This window comes from Actinia tenebrosa, unplaced genomic scaffold (assembly GCF_029948245.1).
Source record: "Actinia tenebrosa isolate PJP-AT-01 unplaced genomic scaffold, QUT_ActTen_1.0 PGA_scaffold14__42_contigs__length_11649687, whole genome shotgun sequence".
Lineage (NCBI taxonomy): Eukaryota > Metazoa > Cnidaria > Anthozoa > Actiniaria > Actiniidae > Actinia > Actinia tenebrosa.
In genome coordinates this window covers 1,814,637-1,830,366 of record NW_028292574.1, presented here as the reverse complement: position 1 = coordinate 1,830,366, position 15,730 = coordinate 1,814,637, and the positions used below count along the sequence as shown (strand labels likewise).

The following is a 15,730-nucleotide window of genomic DNA, read 5'->3' as shown; positions in this document are numbered from 1 at the left end:
CAATCCCTTCCATATATCCAAACTTTTTTCCCTTTCTTCCTATTTTATTCTTACCTCGCTTAAACCACCACAGTAGTCCCAGTCAAAGTGCAATACATCTTTCTTGCCACGTTCCACTAGATTCACAGTCACGTCTGGCGAACAGCAAGATTTGTTTTGCCAAGGAAAACAAGCCGCAAAGCCAGATCTCTCTGGTGAAGGATACATCTTGTGATGAATGCCGTCGAGACACTTCAGGTCGTGTCTTCGCATGGCAGACACAAGCTCGATGCTAAGGATTATTGCGAAAACAAGTACAGTCAACATCGTCTTTGCTTCGTCGATAGCTGGGCTGTTAGCTTGATTTTATCAAGTCACTTACTCTACTAAAAACTGAAAGACTTAAAGAGATATATAAAGTTTGCAAATGCGCTAAAAATGTTCTCTTTTGGATCATTTTTATAACCTTTTGCTAAACCACTTCAGGCTAGAGTATCATACGACAAGTGGTCTAGAAGGAATTCTATGGACGTTAATTACACCTAGTGTGGCTGATGAAGCGGATAACAAAGGGATAACAAGGGATAACAAAGGATACTTTATTATTTTGTTTAGACAATTGAAAATAACAATTAGCCCTATAATTACTAGTCATTGCAAGACTCATGTTCTCTTCCCATTCAACTGTAAAGTTAAAAACACTTGAGACCATCGCTGGTAAACATTTTCAAAAATATAATTTTCGACAAAACATTTGAAACTTTTTTTTAACCTACATTTTTAAGAATGAAATTTAATGGTAATTCCAAAAATATCCATGTATTACAGTGAAGACACTCGAACCATGAACACTTGACTATTGAGATTTTTATTCTCTGAGCTTTTTACTGCTTCAAACCCTCTAAAAAAGTAGGATTGAACTCAAATATGCTATGTGATCAAAAGATAACTTATTTCTAAATGATTCACTCAAGGGATGCATGTTAAAAAATTAGTAAAAAATCACAAAGTGTTCATGGTTAGAGTGTCCTCACTGTAATTGTTGTAAAATGATTATTGAATTTGATTCTTTTTTTTTTTTTGATCAAGTCACTCACTCTACTAAAAACTGGAAGATTTCAAGAGATAAAGTTTGCAAATGCTAAAAATGTTCTCTTTTGGGTCATTTTTATAACCTTTCGTTAAACCACTTCAGGCTAGAGTAGTAGTCTACATGGCCGTAACCAGAACTTTTACAGGGAGGGTTCACATCAAATAAAATCGGACCATTGATCGTTTTTTTATTACCATCTCAGTGGCATAACTAGGGATCTTGCAGGGAGGTGCACAGACAATAATTTGCAGAACCAAAAAGAAAAAAAAGGTAACCAAGAGAAAGCAGAACCAAAAAAAATAAATAAATAAATGAAAAAAAAAGGAGATGGATGAACGGACCTTAATCCTTTAAGGGGTGTGCACGTGCACCCTGTGCTCCCCCTGGTTACGGCCCTGGTCTATCATATGACAAGTAGTCTAGAAGGAATTCTATGGACGTTAATTGCACCTAGTGTGGCCGATGAATAGAAGGGATAACAAAGGATACTTTATTATTTTGTTTAGACAATTGAAATAACAATAAGCCCTATAATTACTAGTCATTGCAAGATTCATGTTCTCTTCCAATTCAACTGTAAAGTTAGAAATACTTTTTTTTATTTATTTACTTATTAAGCTTCCAACAATTAAACTGTTGCGGAGAACTAGACAGGTGACATTCCACCTATAGGATAGTCTCCAACTAAAATTAAGAAGAAAAAAAAGGAGTTCAAACAGGCGGTAACTAATAAATGAATGGCTAAGCCCTACAGTTGGAGCAGCGGCATTTCGTCACCCAAGAACAGGTATAGTGGTCTCAACAAAGGAATACAAAAATTTGTCATAATAATGACTATAACAAGTAAACGCTTAAAGGACGGTGCAGAGATAGCTTGCTTGAGCTCAGCCGGCAGATCATTCCATAAGGGAACCACATGATTTAAGTAAGATGAAGCAAAGGTCTTAGTCTTAAATTTAAAAAAAGTTATAAAGTGGTCCCTTATCTGCTCTCCTTGTACGTTTGGGAGGGTTATAAACGCTCAGATAATTTGACAAGTCTAAATCGTAGACCCCCAGTCTGCATCTGAAAAGGAAAAAGATGTCTACCAATTCTCTTCGCATGGACAGTGGCAAAAGCTTGAGGGAAATAAGTCTAGACTTGTAGTCAGCGTCAGAGCGTAGGATAAACCTCGTTGCTCTACGTTGAAAACCTTCTAGCTTAACAACCGTTAACTCCGTTAACTCCGACGAAGGACTAGCGTCCGAAACGTCAGTAAGTTTTTTCATCTTTTCACGGTGTATAATTTACCTTTTCATCATTACTGTTTCATTAGAAACACCGACGCAGCTCACACTAGTTTTTAGCTAGTTATATCTTTTTAGCTTAACAAGATTAAGCTTGAGATGAGCAGACCAGACTGGGACTCCAAATTCCAACTTGCTTCAAACTAAGGATAAGTAGAGCAGTTTCTTGGCAACCAAAGGCGCCCTGCAACCACAAGTACGTTTAACAAACCCAAGCGAACAGTTTTTTTTTTTTGAAATGATATCAATGTGGTTATATTCCTCTTAAAGTCGTGTGAAACCTCAAAACGAAGTTCAGTGTTACTATTTACACTATCAATTTGACCATTATCACCCATGCAATAGGGATAAGTCACCGGACTAGAGGATCGAGTTGTGCGCATGATCTTACACTTCTTGGAGTTAAAAGACATCCCCCACGAGTCACGCCATTTCTTTATTCAAGATATCATGTTCAAAATTAAGACAATCCTCTAAAGTGGTGATTTCCCGAAAACACTTCGAACCATCAGCAAATTCTTCGATTGCACGTTACGTCATCGCGGCCATATTGGTGCCATTTAACAAAATATTTCTCATTAGCATCCATTTTTCACAGCACCACAATGGCCGCCATGTTTTTGTCTTTTGACTCTCTTGGGAATGCTTGCAACCCATCAATAAGGCCATGGTAGAATCAGAATAAACAATGCCCGGGGGATCGTTAATAGATAACAAGAAAAGGAACGGACCTAGGATTGACACTGAGCCGGCACTCCTAAAGCCACAGGTAGCCAACCAGAGGAGCTTCCTTCGACAACTACTCTCTGTCGGCGCTCAGGAAGGTAGCTGGAGAACCATGATAGCAAACTACCATTAAATCCATGATGCTTAAGTTTGAACAAGAGCCACAGAATCAAACGCCTTCGAAAAGTCTAGATACAGCATATCAACTTGACCAGATGAGTCAAGGATCTTCCCGATACGGTGCAAGACGTCATCCATCAGTGTGGTACACGACCTAGACCTAGACCTGACCTAGACTTGATACCATCGCTGGTAAACATTTTCAAAAATATAATTTTCGACAAAACATTTGAAACTTTTATTAACCTACATTTTTAAAGAATGAAATTTAATGGTAATTCCAAAAATATCCATGTATTAATTGTTGTAAAATGATTCTTGAATTTAAACTTGCTTTAAACTTTTCACAAAATTCTGCTAACCTCGAGCAATTCTACTTCGAGGTATTAGCGAAAATGTTAGTTTTTGTGCTGATCAAAATATCATCTCTCCCAACGTTCAGGGCGTTATGTCTCAAATACGCATCCCTTAAATTCCCCAAATTTTGGTATTTTGTTAATCAGCCCCAAAAGACCCTGAAATATAAAGCTTATTAACGCATAAACGTCGAAAGTAGAGCCCGTTTTTCTGCCCTGTCATTTGGTATAGTTACTATTTAGTGCCTACGGTTTGGGTAAGAAGACTACATTCTATATTTAATTCTGTATTGTATGTGATTTTTTTATAAAGCAGTTGTGGACGCGCGTATTTTGCTACTGCTCCCCTTTCATACTGAAGGAAAGGAGAAGGGCTCAAAACAAAAACTAGCAAGATTTTATTTGGTGATTATTCAATCATAATGGCGGCAACCGTTTCAACAAATCTATATGAATGTTAATGTAAATCCTTCTGAAGAGAATGTTAATTATAATGGATTAACTCTGCATTAGTATAAAAGAAAGCAATTAGCTCCAGTATGTTAATTTTTAGACCTCGTTTTTGAGAGACAAGTTTAAATCTGCATTTTTACACAGCTGTATTAGTCCATTATTAATATTTATCAATTTTCAGCTGAGACAAATTTATAAGATTAAGCATTTTAACCCAGCGCACTCGAGTTGTTGCTAGACAACAAATTGTGTTGCGATAAAAAAAAAGTTCCCAAGAGACAATATTTTACAGTTCTTTTCATATTTAAATTTCAGTTGGTAATAAGTGCATCTATTGTGTGTTTTATAGTTGGTCCTTTGAAGTGATATTTTGAGTTATCATAGTGAAAAACAAGGAGATTTAGCACAACAAAAACCACGTAAAACAACAGCAAACAAACGAAGATCAGCAGTAGTTATTGCCTTGCAAACAAATCGGTGGTACGCCAGTCGATGCACGGATTTATTGTCGAACTGTAAAACACTCGACAGAAGTAACCACAAAACTGAGTACTAACTAAACCGACTGAAGTAACCAAACCGACTTAAAGCCGTACAAGTTTTAATCTTGAAAGTATAAAAGAGTTAGGAGAAAGGCTTCAAAGAGCTGAAGCACTTTCAAGGAGCGGAGACAACATCAAAGAACTAATCTAACAAAAGCAATAAGAACTCCGTTTGGGAACAAGAAATTTTCCGTGGCGGTCAGGAAGAATGTTTTTATGATCACTCCAGGAGATGCACGACAAGTTTTAAATGTCAGAACGATATTGCTTGATGACTTAAAGTGAAGCGTGCCTTAAAGAGCAAGTGATGGATCCCTAAGTCAACAATGTCCTAATTTCCTTATATGCAACTGTTCTCCGAATCATATTCAAGTTATTTTAACGTTTTTTCGTGTCAAATATAGCAAACATTCACTAAGGTATGCGGCTAATGGCAAAAGGATGTACATGTTGGTAATAAGATAAGTTTGGAGTATCGAGTTTCAAAGACATCACGCAATTTCATGACAAAACACTGAATTTAGGTCGACAAATGCGTTCTTTGTAAAAGCTGTTCATTATGAGCGTGTCGTCTCGGCAACCCTTGATTCGGATCAGCAAGAATGGAGAAATGAGGCTTAAAAATAAGGTAGGGGTAGCTATATTAAAGGAGAATGCGCACGAAGACAGGGCTCTCAATTCACAAATCGTGGCCCTCAAAAAACATCAAGAAAGGCAAGATAAATACATGACTTATAGACAACTAGACTTTGCTACAAAACAAATCATTGCTTCAGAAGAAAGACCGCATACAATTGCCACAACAATGGTAAAAAATGACAGCGCTTTACCTCCGATTCATTCGATAAGCTTGAATGAAAATATAAGGCGAAGAACGAGTGCTGATCAAGAAGTTGGTGATTTGAAGCCTCAGAGGAGTAAAGGAACTTGGGAAAAAGCGATGGCGTTGGTACGAGTTGCTGTACAAAACAAACAAAGGCACGAACTAGCTGAGCAAAGTGAGACTTTTATTACTCAACAGTCTCAGTTAGGGAGACGAGGAGAATGCAATGAAAGGATAAAAGTTCGACTGGGAAGTACGAGTCTTCCGCCATTGACAACATCATATCATGACACGACAATGAGGTATAGCAGACATGCGGGACGTCGTGGAATACAATCGACCAAGCAGCCATCTTTCCCTGAAATCCTAAAAATGTCGAGAGAAAAATCAAAAGCGGGACTTCAAGACCCAAGGTTTTTAAAACTAGAATCGTGTCTTGGGGGAGCACGACGGAAGAGTGTTCGCAGGCGCGATACATTAACAACAGACTTGTCGAAGAAAAATGAAAAGAAACTACAGAAAATGCAATAGAGAGAATAAGAAACGTAACAGCTCCTTACAGAAGAAGAAAGAAAGGAAGAAAATAAATTATTTAAATTTTGTGTAATATATCAAACACGTTAATGAGTTTGAGAAATCATATATGAATATCTCGTACGTGTGAAAGGCAAAAAGTGACATCTTTTGAACTAATAATGTTTGCACTAAAAGCTTGTTTACTCTTGCAATTTGCTTTCATAAATATCCAAATTACAAAGGCAATTTTGATTCAGGATGTAAAGAGCTTAGTCGTCTATGACTAAACGGTTGTGTCTGTGCCGAGTCAAAATTTTTAATAGATACTAAAAGCTCTATTGGAAGACTTCAAACAGATGAAGTGTCTAATGACTGGCAGGGCATCACCCTGGTGATGTTACATGCATTTTTGTGAAATAAAAAGACAATTTCGGTGTCCGGTATTTACTAGAATAAATGTCATATGAATGAAAAATATAATAGTATTTTAACTGTTATCGGTACATATTTATATTTAAGTTAGATACATTCTTATTGCGATATGTGATATCGTGCGTGGATTTGATTTTGGTCTAAAAAAGGATCGCATATAATGCGCGCGAAACCTACTCGGAGATAAACAATGGAATTCTTCAAATATTTTCAGTAGTGACCTCGGAAATTCAAAACGGATAACTGCCAAAGAAATATTTTTCTACGCACGTTCTGTTGATTCGTGTTATGATTAGGGGTGGATAGAACGATAGCGGCTAAAACTCCACACGAGTCGAACACGAGTGAACACGAGTGACCACGAGTGAACACGACCGAACACGAGTCGAACACAAGTGAACACGAGTGAACATCAGTCGAACACGAAGAACACGAGTCGAAAAAAGATTTTAAAAAATCAGAAAAAGTAAGCAAATATAAATATTAAAATTAACGAAGAAGGAACGAACAAAAAACAAAAAAAAAAATCAGGAAAAAAAAATCAGAAAAAGCAAGAAAATATAAATGAATTAACGAAGAATGAACGAACGAAGGGAATAAAGTAATGGACGAATAAATGAATGGGATGAATAAATAAGAAAATGAATGAATAATAGAAAGAACGAATGAATGAAAGTAAAAAGAAAGAAATATAGAATAGAATAATAACAGGTAAATAGATAAAATAATAAATAAGATAAACTTACAGAAACGATGCAAGAAAGAAACAAAGAAATTTATGAGTTAATGAATTTTAAGAGAACTTGGAAATAACTAATAACACGAACAATAAATAATGTAAAGTTTCTATAATGCAATACAGTATACCACTTAATTATGTCCGGTTTTATAAATATACATGTAAACTTGATAAACGTTAACTTGGATCATTACCTAAAAGGATTATCTTTGATTTCATGGACGCACTAAAATTGTCTTGAACAATAATATCAACAAATATTACTAGAGCTACCCTCCTGTTGTTGACTGTAAATCGATGCGATTGTAACTGATCAGGAATTAACTATTGGCGTAGATAAAAGTTTATATAATACTCATGCAACTCATTTATTCCCTTCGTTCGTTCTTCGTTAATTATTTATTTATATTTGCTTACTTTTTTTGATTTTCTTTTTATCTTTTTTCGACTCGTGTTCATCGTGTTCACTCGTGTTCACTCGTGTTCACTCGTGTTCACTCGTGTTCACTCGTGTTCACTCGTGTTCACTCGTGTTCACTCGTGTTCACTCGTGTTCACTCGTGTTCACTCGTGTTTAGTTCTAGGCGCAATCTAGATAGAACATGGTAGATAGATATCTATTGTTCGTAATTGCAATCTAATCTTCATTTGTTTACTTACTTGCACACGTCCAGTCAACGTGAGCGCGTGACCTAAAATGACCTACTGGTCAAAATTCCTTGAGTAGGGGACCAACGGAAAATTACTTTTTTTATCAAAAACATTTTCGCTTCAATTGCAAAGAAACTATTATTAACTCTCCTTAGAATATTAGAGAAGAGCATATCTTGAACCCAGGGTACTGTTTACGAGATAAAATGTAACTTTTCTGCCCCAACGATCAGACATTTACAGTTCAAAAGTATCATAGGACGGTTGGAGGGAGATCGTGTATTCAGGGACATTATAGAGACTTATCACTAAACTGAGTGAACTGGGTAAACTGAGTTTACTGAAATCATCGATCAACCAACACGTATAACTGATAGATCTCGAACTTTAGTACATATAATTTTAGCTTGAATTCTCCAAATCATATCAGAATGGCAGGAGTCGCTCACCTAGACATCAGTGATCATAGCTTAGTGTATGCAATAAGGAAGTTTGCTAGCCTCCTCCCCCCAGGCATATCTGTGGCTTTCTCTAGTTTCTCTAACTATCAATGAGCCGGGGTCTAGGAACGAAGCCCGCTCGCTAGAGAGATATATAGTATGTGAGAGTTTATAGAGTTGCCTGCGGAGGAGGCTAGAAGTTTGCTATTCTCACGAAACTTAATCATCGACACCTTTACTAGAAGAAATTTTAAGAAGTTTGAAGAAAAATCTTCATTGAGGAACTAAGTGAAATGCCTTGGCGCAATATTAACACTCATTATAGTAATGATCTTAATATAATGTGGGAAGAATGGAAAAATATGTTTATGATAGTGTTAAACAAACATGCTCCAAAGAAAATCAGAAGAGTCAGGCATAAGATTAGCCGCTTGGATGACATCGATCCGAAGTGCGAAATTTAATCTACAGTAAAATTGAAGCTAAGAAACAAGCCATCAAATCTGGCTCACAATCCGACTGGCAAAACTATAAAACATTAAGGAACAGGATAAAACAATAAGATCAAACATATTAAGACTTTATACTCAGGGTTGAAAGTAGGCTAAAATTTCATCACATTAACAACAAAATTACCTTAGAGTTACAAGAAAAACTAAATATTGCTATAAAGGCATCAGGACTAGATGGTATTTCACCAAAAATTTTAAAGAAATTGCTGGTCCAATTATTTAAGAGGCACTTACCAATATTTTCAACATGTCAATCGATACAGGTATATTCCCCGATGACTGCGAAAGTAGCCAAGATTAAAGTGCCTATCACCCTTCTGACAATATTCTCAGTATTGATTCTACATGGGGAGTAAGATGTTGAATAACCCGAAAAAATTACATAGTTTGAGTGCGGCTTCTTGAAGTTATGAAGGTTTTTCCATGCCATATGCTAATGCTGGGACGTATGAGGAGGCATTAATGGTTATTTGTTGTTCCTCGTAATTCGAAACACCGGCTTCTATGGGAAAACTAACTTGCAATCATTTCTATAAGAGCAATGGGGAAAACAATGACGTATTTCAAATTTAATTTATCTGTACCAGTAGTGTTTTGTATATTAAATGATTACTCCTCATACGTCACAGCATTAGCATATCACGTGACTTACGAACAAAACATTTTCGCCGATTTTTGCGAACACTCATTACTATGAATGCTATGGTAACGAAACTTGGTACGATGCCGTAAGACTTGTGTTGTCATCAGTCATCTGACTACGTGACATGGCGTGACGTCACATACTACGTGACTTACAAACAAAACATTGCCGATTTTTGCCAATAGTCATTACAATAAATGCTATGGTAACGAAACTTGTTATATTGGCTAGCCTTGTGTTGTGAGTGATCTGACCACGTGATATGACTTGACGTCACATATCACGTGGGTTAACAACCAACCATTAATGCCGATTTTTGCCAATAGTTTTGACTGACAAACAATTGCATGTTATCATTTCATCAAATGAAATCGATACTTATTTTAACGAAATTCGCTTTCAAATACCTCTGGTGGTTTCATCCTACCTACATCTGGTGGACCCGCATCTCCTGGCCCCATGCACGCGCATCTGCTGGTCCCTTGGCCATAACGCCTTAACGAGGCATGTTAGCATGTTTGACTTTCCTTGTGAAGTGCTAAAAGTACCTGATAAATGAGGTGTGATAAATCCTTCAGCTGAAGTTTTCTTTGCTTTCTGATTCCTAGATAAAAAGCCCCATGCTTTTTTGTCATGCTTAACCTTTTTTGCTGCTTTTTAAGTTGATTTAGATGATTTTTTCCAGCTTTTCCAAACAATTTTGAGACTAAATCCGCCTTCTTGAATTTTGTAGTTTGCGTTGCCATGGTAATTTCGAAACCTCACTCCCGAAAGCTTGAAATCTCACTGTTACGCTGAAATCCTCCTCTTAGCCAATCAAATTGCAGGATTTTCTTAGATCATAACATTAAAACACGAATTTTCAAAGGAAAAATACAATGGAATTTACAAGATAAGCATGAATGTGAATTGTTGTCCTGGGATGGGCTTTCACAGTAAAAACCGGGGTTGGAATTCAGATGCAACAGTCATAGATCATGGTATATTGTATTTTACATGGTATGGGTTAATGTATTCCCATGTAAAAACATGAAAACCAGTCCTGGGAATACAAACCCATACCAGCATCTGGTTTTGCAAATTATGTAATCGTAATTGACCTAATTCACTTTGACGTCACTGCTTGTTTATGTGGGGGTTTACAATCGCCAAATCCAATAGAAAATTCAACTAAATTTGCTCCTAGCAAAACAGTTTAATCTAAAATGGCCTGGTTTTCAGATATAATGTGTGTTAATATGTGCTAAAAAATATTCTGAGCGTTTCACTTCTCTTCGTGGAATGATACGGGATTTAGAACAATTTTCGGTTAGTTTGCGTTGATTTGACCCCGTCCGACGACCATGATCCTTTGCGTTTAAATAATAGATTGTTGAATATTGTTTTGATGTGACGTCATAGCGAAGTAGGGCAATTGTAGATCATGTATGTGCTCTCTGTCCGTTTATCCACCCATGTTACTCTAATTCGCTGTATAATTGGGAAGTGAAAGTGTCTCTGAGGGGGAGCACAAAAGGGGGGGGGGGGGGGGGGGGGGGGGAGGGGGGGCGGGGAATTCCAATGAATTGTATAATTTTGATACTGTAAAGTATCATACCAAACCTAGATTCTCAGATTTTCATAATTGCGATGTCGGTTTGTTAAGTATTAAATAATCCATTAAATTATATACACAAGTTTAATTTTCCAAATAAGTGATTTATTAACTAGAAAATTTAATGTCATGTTTGATAAATATTGTAGAATAATAATAATTGACTGTAACAATGTCATAAAAATATTAAATATGACTTATTGTAGAGAAGTTACAACTGTCATTGAACAGTAACTGTACAAGCAACTACTAAATTTGATATTCCCTATTTGTACTTTCTAATTCAACCTTTTATTTGAATTTAAAGACCCATTGCCACTTACCGTGATGCACGCGGTCACAGATGAATTTCGTGGTCCATGAAATTCAAAGATTCAAATATTGAATAACAACGTCATATCAAATCCTTTTCCTACATAGCACTAAGGCACAATAATGATTCTTTTACATTCTTTTAAGAGTTTATTCAAAAGGTTAGAATTGTTTTTTCAGTGGTGACATGATTCAAAATGTAAACAAATTGTGATGCATCACAGTACGTGGCAATGGGTCTTTAAAAGTGAATAACATATTTGAATAAAGAAACACAATGTCTATGAACTGCAACATTAACATGGACCATTAAAAGATGAGATACAAAGATACAAACAATATTATTTCTTCCTTCTTTTCGTTTGACTCTTGAATTTATCTTTTGAGGCGTTCACTGAAAACAAAGTTATTTATATCACAGTTTATTTGTATTTTTGTGGAGCTGAGCAAGTATAATTATTATTAACACTCATAATAATTCGAAAAATTAAAATTACCAAACTTACAGTGTAACGTGAAATAATTATTTTTTCCTTTGCCTTTTTGATGGTGATGCTGTAGACACTGGTTGACCATTCTTCCTAATTTCATATTCTTCATTGTGCTTGGCGCTGAAACAAAGACAACAGGCGTGAAATATCAGTGGTAAATTTTTTCAGAAAAAGCGCATCCTGTGGGTGTGATATGGATAATTTCTGGAACTACACATCATAATATACTAATATATAGAGGATATTACATGGGCGCGCGGAGATACGAAATTTATCTTCGAGTGTTGAAAAGATCTCTCATAAACCATAGCACTGTATTTTTTTTTTTTTCAAAACAATTGAATTTTATTGTAGAAAACATCCCAAATACAAAGTGCAACTCAACATAAAAGCGAGAATTTATAAATACAGTCTTTAATAAACAAACCCAAATCAAGTTCAACTCTAGACTGTCATCCTCGCTGGGTTGTTGGTTCATATTCCTCAACGTTTTTCTTTCTGACTGATAGCAAAAATCTGGACAAATACGAGTCGAGTTCTTGAGGAAAAATCTCTTCAAACAGTCGAGTCTCCTTCTCAGTTGTGAGAAATAACTGAATGAGCGACAAGTCGTTCTTTGTCTTTTTTTTAGTGTTTGCATTTTCCTCCTCCTCGATAAAATCTATGACGTCTTGTAAATCAAATGTGACAAACCTTTCAGCCATGTTTTTGAACTTAATTTTCTATAATTTTAACAAAATTATCGATCGAGTGAGCAATCTTTGCAACCACATACGACACAAAGCTGCCGACCCTCGTGATTTTCCCGCGCCTATGAGAGCAATGACGTCACCGAATACTAAAAACTGATTGGTTATAATTTTACATGTGAAAATTATGGTATTTTTACATGTGTTGAAATATGAAATTTCTCAGTTGTAGAAATCTTTGTAAACAACTATAGTTTATATAATAAACTGCAATATACTGGTTAAAAATATTCAGTTAGGAATGGCCATTATTATTAATAATTTTAAACCGCCATTGGAAATTGAATAGTAGAAATGATTAATTCTTTACGAGGGAGATATATTAAAGATAAAGTTGAGACTTACAATATTGCACCATCCTGTTTGAAAGAATTTCTGTATGATGGCAAACTTATGCCCAATGGAACCAATTTCTCTCAAAATTGCAGGCACAGTTCAACATTTTCAATGCTTGGGGGCTCAGATTTCATGAAGAAGTATATTTATGAAAAGAACAAAGTAAATAAACTTAACTGTAGAACTATAGACATTTTTATAATTATTGAAGATTCACATTTTCTTTTCAAATACATTAGTTTAATAATCACAATTTGTGAATATTTATTAACTAAATATAAGTATATTTAGTTATTTATATTAAATTTATAATTATACAACTTTTCATTAATCCCATATAGGTAACTGTCCAATTATTTTCTTAATTGGACAGGTCTTGTTGATATGGGATTAATTAGGCAGCTATACAATTAATAGGAAATGGGATTTCATGCTCCCCAATCATGAAATAATTAGACTCGAAAAATTCCTCTGACTGCCAAATTGGACTCGGCCTATGGCCTCATCCAATTTTGTCAGTCCTCGAAATTTTCCTCTTCCATTTATTTCTTAATTGGACAGCATGGAGTCCTATTACATATACTAATTATATAATTTAGTAAATGGAAGTATCACGTTGTTTCCAATTTTCATCCACGTGCCCCTTTAAATACACCATGTAACCAAGCTTACTTTGATCATTGTATGGACATGCATTTGATTTATTAGGGGGGAGGGGGAGGGGAGGAAGGGTTATTCAAAATATGGTACCAAAACAATATCAAAATAAAATGCTTACAATTGTATTGATTCCAGAAGCAACAAATGACTCAAGTGTTTCATAAACCAAGTTCGCCAATGGATTGGGAAACCTGTCGTAGCAAAGCTTTGCTGTTCTGTCCATTTATCTGTTTGCGGAACAGAAAAGAGTGAAAAGAGCGAAAGACACAATTTTGGACTCAGTGAGGAGAATTCACTAAAGAGCCTTCATCGGGTCTAGTGGCATATTTAGTATCTCTTCTTCCCTTCTCGTATTCTGATCTACAAGGTTCTTGTCATTTAGGATACCTTTTAAATTAATAAGGATAACATATGTAAGAGTTGAATCCGGAGAACCCTAGTCTCCCCCACAGCCGCTTTCAGTGTCGTCACGCAACGCTTTAAGCGTTGCGTGACGACACTGAAAGCGGCTGTGGGGGAGACTAGGAGAACCCAGGCTTTTAGCCGTATGCATCCCGAAGGCCTCACAAGGTTTTCACACACAAATGGGTCCCAATGGGTGTCATCAAAGTAGATTACTGTACTTGAACAATGGGTTTTTAATTTCCTTGTTATGTAGAGCTAATATTATGTACTGAAACAGTCAAAACTATCTTTCATGTCAAATATTTCAAAAGCTAGTGCATAGTATAATGGATGGAGATAGGGAATAGCCAGGGATCCAGGGATCGAATCTCAGTGAATGCATTTTTTCTTAAATATTTTTTTTTCCTTCGAAAATAGCTATAGTTGGAGTGAAAAATCTAATAGAACACCTAAGGGAGGAGGGTGGGGATGACATAGGAACTCATTAGGTATTCAAGGTTTGTACAAGAAAAGTTAAGTGTGGTAAATGTGCTATAAAACCCTTGAATACAAAATAAGCTGGGTAATATGGGATATACAGTCCTATGAGAAACAAATAAAACCGAGTCAATCATGTTATAATCATAAAAATATATTTCATGTACAAGAATCATATAAAATATCGTTTCCACACTTGCTTGGGGTTTATGCAAAAGCTTTATAAGGAAAGCAACATATAATAGGAAATTAGCTATGCATTAGAAAATATTTTTCTATTTAAATATATTTAAATATACTTTATCAAATTATCGGACTAAAGTCGCACTGAACCTATTTAACATAGGTTCGGTGGAAGGCCAACTAAAGGGCCTACGTGGCGGCAAACGTCGAACCAATGTCGATCTTAATTCACTCCCCGATTGTTATTATAATTTTAATTGGACATGAAAATGCACGGGGGAACGCACGGATATTTGTTTTTCTTTTCCTGCTAATTGCATATCCTTATGCATCCTTATGTATATAGCGCTCGACCACAATTAAATCAGGCATTTATTTATATGGAATGCAGTACTACAAAACAGAAAACAGAGAATGGCATTGCACTAGTACTCTGCACTTTTTGCCTGTTTTTCTTTTTCCTTTTTTTTTCTTTTTCTTTTTTTTTTTCTTTTTCTTTTTTTTTCTTTTTTTTTTTTTTTCTTCTTTTTTCTATCTTTCTTTTTTTGTTTTGTTTTGTCTCTCTCGCAGCATTCACAATACGCAACGCTTTTGCCCGCCGTCCAGCCTGGCTCATTATCATTGCTCTCGAATACAGCACATTTATTGTAGGTCGGCATCTCACAAACCAGGCAAACATTTTTCGTTTGGTCAAAACAAAAACTACAAGACTCAAGAGTCTCGTCTCGTGGCAAGGATTTTCTAAACGCGGACATGTTCAGTTTGAGTAGTTTTGAATTTATTTTCGCATCCAGGGCTCCTCGGTCTCGTTCATCACTCATCTTTGTATAGCGCATGCTCGCCAGGGGGGGAGGGGGGGGGTGGGGAATGAGTGTTTGGGAGGTGGGGGAGTGGTTGTTTTCACGGCTTTGGTGTAAGTCATGCGACTTGCATGATTGATTTACTATTTGCATAATTTATGAATTTAGTTCGGCACGTGTTTAAAACGGCGTTTGCCGCAAAGTCGCTCCAGAGTCGTAATGTCCGACTTGGCTTGTCGAACTTATGCTGGACTCGAACCTATTCAATGGGGTCGTTCTCAATTGCTGCAAACTTCGTACTAGGCTTGAGCCTATTTCAAATGTAATAGGTTCGACTAAATTAAGCTCATGGTTAGTTCGACGTTTGCCCTGGGCCTTAATCACAAAAAATGCAAAGTTATTGACTCACATT

General features: G+C 36.1%; 1 long non-coding RNA gene across 2 annotated transcripts; it reads right to left on the bottom strand.

The window, feature by feature from the left end:
- Window positions 1–11,124: 11,124 nt before the first annotated feature.
- LOC116308403 (uncharacterized) lies at window positions 11,125–12,899 on the bottom strand. Of its 2 annotated transcripts, none has more exons than XR_004198503.2 (3): window positions 12,803–12,899; window positions 11,724–11,828; window positions 11,125–11,611 (listed from the first exon to the last, which is right to left on the bottom strand). It is a non-coding gene; the product is annotated as an uncharacterized LOC116308403 (long non-coding RNA). The 2 variants fall into 2 exon arrangements; XR_016119782.1 differs by lacking the exon at window positions 12,803–12,899 and adding an exon at window positions 12,136–12,256.
- Between the last annotated feature and the right edge of the window lie 2,831 nt (window positions 12,900–15,730).